This window comes from Pan troglodytes, chromosome 14, assembly GCF_028858775.2.
Source record: "Pan troglodytes isolate AG18354 chromosome 14, NHGRI_mPanTro3-v2.0_pri, whole genome shotgun sequence".
Classification (NCBI taxonomy): domain Eukaryota; kingdom Metazoa; phylum Chordata; class Mammalia; order Primates; family Hominidae; genus Pan; species Pan troglodytes.
This window is the reverse complement of record NC_072412.2, coordinates 61,587,657-61,601,204: the sequence shown is the minus strand read 5'-3', so window position 1 is coordinate 61,601,204 and position 13,548 is coordinate 61,587,657.

The following is a 13,548-nucleotide window of genomic DNA, read 5'->3' as shown; positions in this document are numbered from 1 at the left end:
TCTCTAAAGTTTTTCCATTATAATTGAGGTGAAGTTCTAAGCTTAGGACTCAATGAAAAGAATAGCAAAATGTATTTAATATTATGAGCAACTTTTGAAATCTCAGAAAATATCTCAAAGCAGCTGGGTACACCAAGACCAGAGGAAGAAGCTCCCAAAGATGAGACAAAGGGCCACCAATAGATAAAGTTTGCAGAATATGTGGTTTGTTCAAAACCTAAGATGAGAATGCAGGAAACAGGAAAGAAGGGATTAATTTATTTTACATGTCCAGGGGTGAAGTTTTATTGAAAAAAAAATCTTTGTAAACAGGAGAATAGACAGCGTAAAATAGTCCCAATAATTTCAACCCATTCTTCATTCACACAGTCATTTATTGACCATATTCTAAATAGAACATCTGCTGTGATTTGGGCATTCTGCCATTCCTAGATACACAAATATGAATACATTATAACCAGCCCCTGCCCTCGTAGTGGTGATGGCATACCTTACTGTGGAAGACAAATAATAATGCTGCCTCTAGTCTGCATAACTTATATTTGAATCTTTTTATAACACTTGTTTTCACAGAATGTTCATTAAATCTAATATCTACTGTTATTATTTAGAGCAATCCACCATAATTCTCCTATGAAAAGAAAGTCTAAACACCTAATCTCATTTTAAAAGTATTTTCTAACTGTTCTCATTTGTAAGGAATGTATTAGTCAAATATAAAAATCTTTCCTTCACTACTAACATTTCACTCTTTTCTGACCTATACTTTAGATGTTAAGTAGCTTCTAATTATTCTCCAGCAGTTACATCTAAACCTACAAAGGATGTTTTTTTGAGCGCAAAGTGTGGGCATTTTAAGTTATCGCACTTCTTAGGAAGTTATTGTTGGCATTTAGTTGGATGGAAGCTGATAAAGCCAGGTGATATGCAATATAAGACAGTCAAAACAGTAAAGGATTTTTTCTCTTCTTCAGGAGGAAAAGAAAAATTAAATAAAAATATGCATATAGCAAAGAATTGTCATATCCAGAAGGCTACTAGTGCCTCTGTAGAAAATCACATGCAAGTTCTCCCTTCTCAATGAGTTCCCCTTTGCTCTCCCTTGGAAAGTAATCCTTGGAGATGCCCCACTTTCCAGAGAGATTTCCTCCTCTTTCACCCGTCAACACATCAACAAATCCATACGCTTTATAACAATTATGTTAGATATAATACATCTTAGGAGAAATGTTTAAAATAATTAAATTATTCTCACTCATTTCCAATTATTCTCACTCATAGGCATAATTCTCAAATCCTACCATATACGTAAATCATCTATGGGTATAATTTTCCTTGTCTGCTAATATTTTAGCAAAATACATTTTAATATCTTAGTTGAATTGAGCATATATTTTCAGCATTGATGTCTCATAAAAAGCATTAAGATAGGTTGTGAAGACCCAAAGTTTGTCCCCAAGGACTCATTAAAAACTTATTAACAAAACCACAGTAAGATAGCATTTCACTCTTACTAGGATAGTTATAATAAATAAAACAGCAAATGACACGTGATGGCAAGAATATGGAGAAATTGGAACCCTGGAGAGTTGCTAGTGGGAATGTAAAATGGTGTTTCTCCTGTGGGAAACAGTTTGGCTGTTCCTCATAACACTAAACATAAAATTGAAATATGACCCAGCAATTCTAGGTACATAACCCGAAGACCTCAAAACAGGAACTTGAACAGATACATGTACGCCTATCTTCATTGCAGCATTTTTCATAATACTCAAAAGGTAAAAACAACTTTATGAATTATTTATGAATGAATAAACAAAATATGGTACATACATACAATGGAATATTATTGTATTTGGCTAGGAGTGAAGTTTAGATACATGCAATAACAAGAGTGAACCTTGAAGGCATATGATAAACAAAATAAACCAGACACAAAAGGAAAAATTATGTATGATTTCACCTACATGAAATTTCTACAATAGATAAATTTATAGAGATAAAAAATGGAGATTAGAATTGACCAGGGGCTAGCGGGAGAGAAAGGAGAATGGGGAATTATTTCTTAACAGTTACAGAATTCCTGTTTAGGGTTATGAAAAAGTTGGAAATAGATAGTGGTGATGGTTGCATAACATTGTGAATGTAATTAACGCCATGGGATTGCATGCTAAAAAATGGTTAAAATGGAAAAATTTATGTTATATATGTCTTACCACATCTTTTAAAAAAAGTAATTGACAGATTCAATAACAATTTACCATATGTTGTGACAAATATATCATTTACTTATAAATCATCTAAAGTGTTTGAAAATGAGTTAAAACATGCTTCTTATCTTCTTGTGTGACTTTGCATAAGTTGCTTACCATCTCTATCTACTAAAAAGTGTTTAAAAAGAATTATGTAAAATTACCTAAGAAAATGTTTAGGGAATAATTGCTTGGTAAATTATACTTATTGTGTTTAACATTATCTGAATATTAAAACAAAAATGTCTCAGATGATTTTCCACCTGCCCTACATAATAATAGTAATTGAATTGTGAAGATGAATATAGCCTGGGTTTTCCTGGCATCTCTATCACACCACACTACTGTCAAACAAAATTTTAGGTGATGAGAAATACTAGATGGGACATTCTATTATAGAATGCTATCTGATATTTTTCAAAATACATTGACAGGTAGGTTTCTAACTTCCTGGCTGGGAAGGTCAGACTTACATCATACAATTCTTAAAGCAAGGACAAGTAAAATTTCCAGAGTGTGTTGCAATTTAAATTTAACAGATTTAAGGATAATGACCATGGAATACTGCCATTACTACTGATAATAATATTATAAATAGTAAGAACAGAGAAAAACAGACATAGGCAGAAAAAGAGACGGAGAAACATAGGCAGACAAAGAGGCTGAGTGAAGGGCACATGGGAGCTAATGCCAATCATTCCTAGTAGAATGGCACAGGTCCAAGCTTGCTGTTTGGGACTCTGCAGAAAAGGGTTATGGAATAAGAGAGACAACATGACAAAACACACTTTCTCACATTTAAAGACTGGAGAAAAATGACAACTGTTGAAGTGACCCATTGCTTTTGGTCTTCCTTTAGTTTTATATTAAATATTCTTAGAGTCTCAAATTAGGTAAATGAATGTAAACCATACATAAAATCCCAAGAAAAACTAGGAGTAAAAAATGCAGATAATCAGCTTCTAACAGCTTATGAATTTTGTCCTTCTACATTAGAAAATTCAGTGGGAACCAAGATCTTTATAATAATATCAGCTGGGATAAATTTAGAAGCCTTTTCATATGCACATTGATAAACGTAAAAGTTAAGAAACTAATTATGATGTGCACTAGGCTAAGTGTATTAATTAAAAAGATCCTCTTATATAGATGCTATTTTATCTACATATTACAGTCATGGAAAAATAAAATTATATTGAAAAGCATAAAATACATTGCAAAGGTGCCTTTAGTCTCTAAGAATAGCAAAATATTTCACTTGATGGCTAAATATATAGATCAAAGAAGCACTTTATTATATTTACTTTTGACACACTTTTTTTCATGGGATTCTGAAGTTCCTGCAGACATGTGTTTCCTTGAGCTTTTAGAAATTCATGAAATCACCCTTGCCATTGAGGTAAGTCAGCAACAGAGAGTGACTATCTTCAAGAAAGCTCATTTTTACAATACCATCTTTAAACAGGCCCTTACCTTTTATCTCCCCATTAACTCCCCTGTTAACTCCATACTTAACTTTATGTATAATCAGCTTGCAAAATAACACTGAAGGTTAGCAATGTACTTCATAAGTATCTTCATGAACACTTAGAATAAGTTTAGGGCCAGGTAAGGTAGTTCAGGCCTATAATTCCAGAACTTTGGGAAGCCTGGGCAGGAGTTCAAGGCTGGACTTGGCAAGATGATGAGATACCCCCATCTCTACAGAAAAATTAAAAATTAGCCAGGCATGATGGTGTAGATCTATAGTCCCAGATAATTGGGAGGCTGAAGTCAGAGGATAACTTGAGCCCAAGGGTTTGAGGCTACAGAAAGCTATGATAGCGCCGCTGCACTCCCACCTGGGAGATAGAGACCCTATCTCTAAAAAAATATAGTAATAAGTCCAGTTAAAATTTACCATAAAAGGCACTTGTATCTCACATTTATTGTATTGAGAGCCCTACAATTACAGCACATATCAAACATGAGTTAATTACCTAACAGAACAAAACTACCTAGAATATTACCTGTAAATTATGATATAAAGTCATCCTTTCATTTTATTTTATGAATAAAAACATAGCTATGAAAAATGTTGCATAGATTTATATTATTAACTGTCAACTGGAAATTTCCATTAAGAAATAAAACCAACTACACAAATACAGTTTGCTTTCTGCCTACTTTAACATTACTATTTCACTGTGCTTATTGATACAACTTCATTATTTCTGAAAGCATTAGCACAAAAGATTAACATTTTAAATGACTTTGTTTTTCCACAAACTTCTGGGAAGAATTAAAAAAACACATTTAAATGTATATGAAACCTTCAACTTCTTTACAAATAACATCAAAGGACTGTTTTCTTACCGAGAGTTTTTCAACCCCTTGATCAAAACAAAAAAGGGAAAAAAATATCCTACCAAAGATGTGCATTTGTATTTGTTTGAGAATACGTCCAGAAGAAATTCAGGCTTAAAAGTTACTGTCTTAAGCTATTCCTTTGCCAACTCAAAGGGAAACTAAACAAAACAAAACAAGACAAACAAAATATCTCTGTTTTAAATCGTCTATATAAGAATTACCAGCTACATTTCTTTATTTTATTAAACTTTTTCCCCATTCTTTGCTTGTACATTTCCCTCTGCCCCAATCCTCCCTCTGAACTGGTCTCCTTCCCTTTTGACCTAGCAAAAACCCCAAAACACTCAATTGTTCAGTAAAGTTAAAACATGATTAGAACAAGGAAGAACCATTTTAAGACTTGGTCTTGTTCTGAACTGGAAGCCATAAACAAATATTTTTAAAAACCTACAAAAGATAGAAATTATTCAGAGAAATATAAATTAGTTGTAAGAATATATAACCCAATACTCTTGGATATATATCTGTTAATTCATATGTTAATAGAAATCTCAGTTGCAAAAATTGAATGGAAAATATAGAAGATTCTAGGAGTGGCTTTAAAAGGCTACAAACTGAATAGAACATCAGAAGTAGTTAAGAAAAAACTGATAATGTTAGATATGTTATTTCGGATGTTATCTCCAAAGTCTTTCCCATGAGGCAGTTTTGCCATGATTAAGTCCTAGAAGCAATAAAAGGTTAAATATGCTGAAGACTTTAGGGGAAGGTCTTTACCATTTTTGAATAAACACTGCTCAGGAGTAAATCCTAAAATATGTATGATCTGGTGCTTTCCTCAAGTTTTGCTAATGGTTTTAAGTAAGAAATAGAAAATTAAATATGGAAGAAAAACTGAAATCAGAAGTCATCTCATTACCAATCTTCCAATACCTTTCTGAACTTTTTGAGAGTCCTAGAACCAAAACAGGATAGAATTCAGATAGACTTAGCTTTACAGATAAAAACAAAACAAAAATAAAATAAAATTTTTCACCCTAGTCAATAAACATTTTCTCTAGATACTGTAAATGGGATATTGATTTTAAAAATCATGTAAAGTACTGCCAAAGAATATAAGAGAATTCGTGACCAATGAGGATGGTAATAAGGAAATTAAACACCATGCTTTCCTGTTCTCTTAAACTTAAAAAGACAATCTTCTCAAAATATTTAAGGACAACATTAAAAAATTAACTTCCAGAATGGCTGAATGAGAACCTCGGTGAACTTGCAATTTTTCTACAACAACAAAAATGTGGGAAAGGCAATTAAATTAATCATATCACAATTCTGGCAATTAATCAAAGCTATAGAATGAGCTGAAAAGTTTGTGTGCAATAAAAATTACTAAATCTCTGTAAGAGAGTAGGTTCTATAAAATTTCTCTTCAGGCTTTCCCCAGATATTCTCCCTCCCCAGCTCAATGATGTCATAGCCAAAAGACAGTAGCATTGCAGAAAACAAATATAATTTTTTTTTTTTAGAACTTTGTTAAAGGCACTATACCCAGAATACTGTCAATCTTTTGTCTGAACTTAGAACCCTCAGGAAAATCTCTACCTTGAGAATATGGTAGCTATTTGATTTGACTCAGAGCTCAGCACAGTGGGTAATAGGAAGGTGGGGCAGAGGTAATTATGGTCTCTGGGTATTACCTGAAATCATAGCAAATTTACCTGCATAAGGCTGTGATTTCATTTGAGGAAAACAAGAATCTGTGCAGAAATTTAAAAGGAAATCCTGATGACAATAGGGAACCCTGAAAATCTCTGACATATTTCTGGGGATCCCAGGTTAAGTTTTTTTTTTTTTTTTTTTTTTTTTCCCAGACAGAGTCTCGCTCTGTCGCCCAGGCTGGAGTGCAGTGGCCCGATCTTGGCTCACCGCAAGCTCCGCCTCCCGGGTTCACGCCATTCTCCTGCCTCAGCCTCCTGAGTAGCTGGGACTACAGGCGTCCGCCACTACACCCGGCTAATTTTTTGTATTTTTAGTAGAGATGGGGTTTCACCATGTTAACCAGGATGGTCTCGATCTCCTGACCTCTTGAATCTGCCTGCCTCTGCCTCCCAAAGTTCTGGGATTACAGGCGTGAGCCACCATGCCTGGCCGTTAAGTTGTATTCTCACCCATGTAAGACCTAGGAAAGGAAAAGGCACCACTCACTCACCTCTAGTTGGCTTGAAAGTGTTGCGAAAACTGCAAGTAAAAGCTAAGACTATCTTGTAAACTGCCTGAAGTTTGAAGAGGTATCTTTGCACATAGATCTCCACTGCGGAGAGTAAGACACATAGTCATTTAAGAAAGATTTGATCAATCATTGGCTGATCATTGATCAAGCCAGCCTTAACATTTCCTTCATCTTAGCCACACTAAGATAGACTTCTTTTTAAACAGCTTCTTGTCAGTTTTATAACCAGGACTGTTTTGCAATGACCTGGGAGCTACCTCTTTGAAAGTAGTCATCAAGAAAGATAGCACTATTTATCAGTTTCTATGGGACAGGGGAAGCCTAACTTCAATAGATACCTTGATCCAAGCTGTAAAACTACCCACTCCCATAAAGATATGAGAAAGTTTGCTTTACCTTTGTGTAATACCAATTATCAAATACAGCCTATGATCCACCTCATCCCCAGCTCTTAAAACTCCTCCTGCCTCTTATTTTATCAGAGTTGAGTTTAGACTACATTCTGGTCTCTCACTCCTATTATGGTAGCCTTGAATAAAGTATTTCTTACATGTTTTACTTTTTCCGAAACAAAAGAAACAAACAGAAAGTGCTGCTGGGGAGGTAATATTTTGGACTCAATAAAAAAAGACTTTAAATCAGCTGTTATGGATATGTCAAAGAACTAAAAACTATATCTATGGAATGTATAATTACAATATCTTACAAATAGAAAAACATTTTAAAATTTAAAAACAAATCATTTAAGATAAGTCAAATAGAAATTATAAAGAAGAAAAGTAAAATAACGGAAATGAAAACAAAATGAATGAGGTTTAACAATAGATTTTTAATAGTCGAGGAAAGAATCTGGAAACTGAAAATAGTCAGTAGAGAATATCCAGTCTGAGAAGTAGAAAGAGAAACAGCAAAGTAAAATGAACACAGACTCAACAAATAGAACAATGGAACAGAATAGAGAACCCAGAAATAAATCCACACATCTACAGTTAACTTATTTTCAAAAAAGTTACCAAGAGCATACATTGGAGAAAGGACAGTCTCTTTAACAAATGGTTCCAAGAAAACTGGATATCCATAAGTAGAAAACTAAAACTAGACCCCATCTCTCACATACATATAAATCAAATCAAAATGGATTCAAGACTGAAACTTAAGACCTCAAACTATGAAACTGCTAAAAGAAAACACTGCAGAAACTCTCCAGGACATTAGTCTGGGCAAAGACTTCTTGAGTAATGCCTCAAAAGCAAAGGCAATGTCAGGCCTCTGAGCCCAAGCCAAGCCATCGCATCTCCTGTGACTTGCACGTATACGCCCAGATGGCCTGAAATAACTGAAGAATCACAAAAGAAGTGAATATGCCCTGCCCCACCTTAACTGATGACATTCCACAACAAAAGAAGTGTAAATGGCCGGTCCTTGCCTTAACTGATGACATTACCTTGTGAAAGTTCTTTTCCTGGCTCATCCTGGCTCAAAAAGCACCCCCACTGAACACCTTGCGACCCCCACTCCTGCCTGCCAGAGAACAAACCCTCTTTGACTGTAATTTTCCTTTACCTACCCAAATCTTATAAAACGGCCCCACCCTTATCTCCCGTCGCTGACTCTCTTTTTGGACTCAGCCCGCCTGCACCCAGGTGAAATAAACAGCCATGTTGCTCACACAAAGCCTATTTGGTGGTCTCTTCACACAGACGCACATGAAATTTGGTGCCGTGACTCAGATCGGGGGACCTCCCTTGGGAGATCAATCCCCTGTACTCCTGTTCTTTGCTCCGTGAGAAAGATCCACCTATGACTTCAGGTCCTCAGACCGACCAGCCCAAGGAACATCTCACCAATTTTAAATCAGGTAAGTGGCCTCTTCTTACTCTCTTCTCCAACCTCTCTCATTGTCCCTCAACCACTTTCTCCTTTCCAATCTTCAATCTCTCCCTTCTCTTAATTTCAATTCCTTTCATTTTCTAGGAGAGACAAAGGAGACACGTTTCATCCGTGGACCCAAAACTCCGGTGCCGGTCACGGACTGGGAAGGCAGCCTTCCCTTGGTGTTTAACCATTGCAGGGAAGCCTCTCTGATTATATACCCACATTTCAAGGGTGTCAGACCACGCAGGGACACCTGCCTTGGTCCTTCACCCTTAGCGGCAAGTCCCGCTTTTCTGAGGAAGGGACAAGTACCCCAACCCCTTCTCTCCTTGTCTCTACCCCTTCTCTGCTTTTCTGGGAGAGGGGCAAGTACCCCTCAACCCCTTCTCCATCACCCTTAGCGGCAAGTCTCGCTTTTCTACGGGGCAAGAACCCCCAATCCCTTATTTCCAGGCCCCAACCTCTTATCTCTGTGCCCCAATCCCTTATGTCTGTGCCCCAACCTCTTATCTCTGTGCCCTAATCCCTTATTTCCACACCCCAACCTCTTATCTCTGCGCCCCAATCCCTTATTTCCGCGCCCTGACTTCTTATCTCTGTGCCCCAACCCATTTTCCCACTTTTCTGGGAGGTAAGAACCCCCGAACCCCTTCCCTCCATTTCTCTACTCTCTCTTCTCTAGGCTTGCTTCCTTCACTATGGACAACTTTCCACCCTCCATTCCTCCTTCTACTCCCTTGGTCTGTGTTCTCAAAAACTTAAAACCTCTTCAACTCACACCTGACCTAAAACCTAAATGACTTATTTTCTTCTGCAATGCTGCTTGTCCCCAATACCAACTCGACAGTAGTTCCAAATAGCCAGAAAATGGCACTTTCAATTTTTCCATCCTGCAAGATCTAAATAATTCTTGTCCTAAAATAGGCAAACGGTCTGAGGTGCCTGACGTCCAGGCATTCTTTTACACATCAGTCCCTTCCTAGTCTCTGTGCCCAGTGCAACTCATCCCAAATCTTCCTTCTTTCCCTCCCGCCTGTCCCCTCAGTACCAACCCCAAGTGTCGCTGAGTCTTTCTAATCTTCCTTTTCTACAGACCCATCTGACCTCTCCCTTCCTCCCCAGGCTGCTCCTCGCCAGGCCGAGCTAGGTCCCAATTCTTCCTCAGCCTCTGCTCCTCCACCCTATAATCTTTTTATCACCGCCCCTCCTCACACCTGGTCCGGTTTACACTTTCATTCCGTGACTATCCCTCCCCCACCTGCCCAGCAATTTACTCTTAAAAAGGTGGCTGGAGCCAAAGGCATAGTCAAGGTTAATGCTCCTTTTTCTTTATCCCAAATCAGAAGCATTTAGGCTCTTTTTCATCAAATATAAAAATCCAGCCCAGTTCATGGCTCATTTGGCAGCAACCCTGAGACGCTTTGCAGCCCTAGACCCTAAAAGGTCAAAAGGCCGTCTTATTCTCAATATACATTTTATTACCCAATCTGCTCCCGACATTAAATAAAACTCCAAAAATTGGAATCTGGCCCTCAAACCCCACAACAGGACTTAATTAACCTCACCTTCAAGGTGTACAATAACAGAAAAAAGTTGCAATTCCTTGCCTCCACTGTGAGACAAACCCCAGCCACATGTCCAGCACACAAGAACTTCCAAACGCCTGAACCGCAGCAGCCAGGTGTTCCTCCAGAACCTCCTCCCCCAGGAGCTTGCTACACGTGCCAGAAATCTGGCCACTGGGCCAAGGAATGCCCGCAGCCCGGGATTCCTCCTAAGCCGCGTCCCATCTGTGTGGGACCCCACTGAAAATCGGACTGTTCAACTCACCTGGCAGCCACTCCCAGAGCCCCTGGAACTCTGGTCCAAGGCTCTCTGACTGACTCCTTCCCAGGTCTTCTCGGCTTAGCGGCTGAAGACTGACACTGCCTGATCGCCTCAGAAGCCCCCTAGACCATCACGGACCCTGAGCTTCAGGTAACTCTCACAGTGGAAGGTAAGCCCGTCCCCTTCTTAATCAATATGGAGGCTACCCACTCCACATTACCTTCTTTTCAAGGGCCTGTTTCCCTTGCCTCCATAACTGTTGTGGGTATTGACGGCCAGGCTTCTAAACCTCTTAAAACTCCCCAACTCTGGTGCCAACTTAGACAATACTCTTTTAAGCACTCCTTTTTAGTTATCCCCACCTGCCCAGTTCCCTTATTAGGCTGAGACACTTTAACTAAATTATCTGCTTCCCTGACTATTCCTGGACTACAGCTGTATCTCATTGCCGCCCTTCTTCGCAATCCAAAGCCTCCTTTGCGTCCTCCTCTTGTATCCCCCCACCTTAACCCACAAGTATAAGATACCTCTACTCCCTCCTTGGCAACCTATCATGCACCCCTTACCATCTCATTAAAACTTAATCACCCTTACCCTACTCAATGCCAATATCTCATCCCGCAGCACGCTTTAAAAAGATTAAAGCCTGTTATCACTCGCCTGCTACAGCATGGCCTTTTAAAGCCTATAAACTCTCCTTACAATTCCCCCATTTTACCTGTCCTAAAACCAGACAAGCCTTACAAGTTAGTTCAGGATCTGCGCCTTATCGACCAAATTGTTTTGCCTATCCACCCTGTGGTGCCAAACCCATATACTGTCCTCAATACGTGCCTCTACAACCCATTATTCTGTTCTAGATCTCAAACATGCTTTTTTCACTATTCCTTTGCACCCTTAATCCCAGCCTCTCTTTGTTTCACTTGGACTGACCCTGACACCCATCAAGCTCAGCAAATTACCTAGGCTGTACTGCCGCAAAGCTTCACAGACAGCCCCCATTACTTCAATCAAGCCCAAATTTCTTCCTCATCTGTTACCTATCTCGGCATAATACCCATAAAAACACACGTGCTCTCCCTGCCAATCGTGTCTGACTGATCTCTCAAACCCCAGCACCGCCTACAAAACAACAACGCCTTTCCTTCCTAGGCATGGTTAGTGCGGTCAGAATTCTTACACAAGAGCCAGGACAACACCCTGTAGACTTTCTGTCCAAACAACTTGACCTTACTGTTTTAGCCTAGCCCTCATGTCTGCATGCAGCGGCTGCCACTGCTTTAATAATTTTAGAGGCCCTCAAAATCACAAACTATGCTCAACTCACTCTCTACAGTTCTCATAACTTCCAAAATCTATTTTCTTCCTCATACCTGATGCATATACTTTCTGCTTCCCGGCTCCTTCAGCTATACTCACTGTTTGTTGAGTCTCCCACAATTACCGTTGTTCCTGACCTGGACTTCAATCCTGCCTCCCACATTATTTCTGATACCACACCTGACCCCCATGACTGTATCTCTCTGATCCACCTGACATTCACCCCATTTCCCCAAATTTCCTTCTTTCCTGTTCCTCACCCTGATCACGCTTGATTTATTGATGGCGGTTCCACCAGGCCTAATCGCCACACACCAGCAAAGGCAGGTTATGCTATAGTACAAGCCACTAGCCCGCCTCTTAGAACCTCTCATTTCCTTTCCATCGTGGAAATCTATCCTCAAGGAAATAAGTTCTCAGTGTTCCATCTGCTATTCTACTACTCCTCAGGGATAATTCAGGCCCCCTCCCTTCCCTACACATCAAGCTCGAGGATTTGCCCCCACCCAGGACTGGCAAATTAGCTTTACTCAACATGCCTGAGTCAGGAAACTAAAATACCTGTTAGTCTAAATAGACACTTTCACTGAATAAGTAAAGGCCTTTCCTACAGGGTCTGAGAAGGCCACCATAGTCATTTCTTCCATTCTGTCAGACATAATTCCTCAGTTTAGCCTTCCCATCTCAATACAGTCTGATAACAGACCAGCCTTTATTAGTCAAATCAGCCAAGCAGTTTTTCAGGCTCTTAGTATTCAGTGAAATCTTTATATCCTTTATGGTCCTCCATCTTCAAGAAAAGTAGAATGGACTAAAGGTCTTTTAAAAACACACCTCACCAAGCTCAGCCACCAACTTAAAAACGACTGGACAATACTTTTACCACTTTCCCTTCCCAGAATTCAGGCCTGTCCTCAGAATGCTACAGGGTACAGCCCATTTAAGCTCCTGTATAGACGCTCCTTTTTATTAGGCCTCAGTCTCATTCCAGACACCAGACCAACTTAGACTGTGCCCCCCGCCAAAAAAAAAAACTTGTCATCCCTACTATTTTCTGTCTAGTCATACTCCTATTCACCGTTCTCAACTACTCATACATGCCTTGCTCTTGTTTACACTGCCGGTTTACACTGTTTTTCCAAGCCATCACAGCTGATATCTCCTGGTGCTATCCCCAAACTGCCACTCTTAACTCTTGAAGTAAATAAATAATCTTTGCGGCAGGACTATGCCGAATCTCCTTAAGCACTCTCTAATCAGATATCCTGAGTCATACCAATTCTTAGACCTTTTATACCTGTTTTTCTCCTTCTGTTATTCCATTTAGTTTTTCAATTCATACAAAACCGTATCCAGGCCATCACGAATCATTCTATATGACAAATGTTTCTTCTAACATCCCCACAATATCACGCCTTACCACAAGACCTCCCTTCAGCTTAATCTCTCCCACTCTAGGTTCCCACGCTGCCCCTAATCCCGCTTGAAGCAGCCCTGAGAAACATCGTCCATTCTCTCTCTATACTAACCCCCAAAAATTTTCGCCGCCCCAACACTTCAACACTATTTTGTTTTATTTTTCTTATTAATATAAGAAGGCAGGAATGTCAGGCCTCTGAGCCCAAGCCAAGCCATGGCATCCCCTGTGACTTGCACGTATATGCCCAGATGGCCTGAAGTAACTGAAGAATCACA